Source organism: Carlito syrichta, unplaced genomic scaffold (assembly GCF_000164805.1).
Source record: "Carlito syrichta isolate Samal-C Ts95f unplaced genomic scaffold, Tarsius_syrichta-2.0.1 Scaffold316463, whole genome shotgun sequence".
NCBI classification, from domain to species: Eukaryota; Metazoa; Chordata; class Mammalia; order Primates; family Tarsiidae; genus Carlito; species Carlito syrichta.
The window spans coordinates 270,369-270,596 of record NW_007260559.1 but is presented as its reverse complement, the minus strand read 5'-3'; the positions used below and the strand labels follow the sequence as shown (position 1 = coordinate 270,596).

At 77.6% G+C, this 228-nt stretch overlaps 1 protein-coding gene across 7 annotated transcripts in view; it reads right to left on the bottom strand.

The window, feature by feature from the left end:
• Window positions 1–228, bottom strand: part of PCNP (PEST proteolytic signal containing nuclear protein) — a 22,457-nt gene that overhangs the window by 21,824 nt on the left and 405 nt on the right. The gene's annotated exons all lie outside the window — the stretch shown is intronic.

The following is a 228-nucleotide window of genomic DNA, read 5'->3' as shown; positions in this document are numbered from 1 at the left end:
AGGCCACCGGATCCTGACCCCGGACCCCGCGGCGTGGTCCGGCGGGCAGGCGGGGGCCCGTCCTGCTGCTACGGGACCAGCCTTAGGCTCGGACACGGAGGAGAACGGGCCGGGGCGGCTGCCCTCGGGGGGGCGGGAGAACCGCAGGCGTCGTGAACTCCTGCGTGCGACTACGAGGCGGGAGCGGGGGGGAAACGGCGGGCGCGGGGGAAACGGCGCGCGGCCGCC